Below are 542 nucleotides of genomic sequence, written 5' to 3' on the forward strand. Positions count from 1 at the left end.
TCGTCACCCTCGAGACGGCGCTTCATTAGCATAAGTGGAAAACTCATCGCTTGTCTTTTCCTTATCCCTTTTTGTTGGTGGCGAAATGAAGGCGTTAAAACTGTTAAGGAAAAATTTCGCAGAATGCTTAATAAATGTATGTATGTAAACTCTTTATTGTACAAAGTAACAAACACAATTGACAGACATTGAGATATATGTACAAAGATGTCTACCAGTCAACCTTTGAGTGGATGAGAGGAGCATTCAGTTAGCGACAGACAAAAAGTGAGTTTATAAGTTAAAATAGCTAGTGGAAGCTACAATACAATGCTTTAAATTATAATTCGTCAATTCATTCTTCAGATACATACTAAGGTAGTGCTTAAGCCTACACGAGGAATTCGCACGTAAGAGATCGATTTTTTAAATCGATATCCGGTTTTTTTTTTTCACTCGCCTTGCCGCTGTTCGGTGTCAGTCGCCTCATTCCTTACTTACGCGAGGCAGCGTTCGCACGTGCCTAAGTAAATACAAGTGAAAAATTAATTCGTGCATCATCG

This window comes from Choristoneura fumiferana, chromosome 20, assembly GCF_025370935.1.
Source record: "Choristoneura fumiferana chromosome 20, NRCan_CFum_1, whole genome shotgun sequence".
NCBI lineage: Eukaryota > Metazoa > Arthropoda > Insecta > Lepidoptera > Tortricidae > Choristoneura > Choristoneura fumiferana.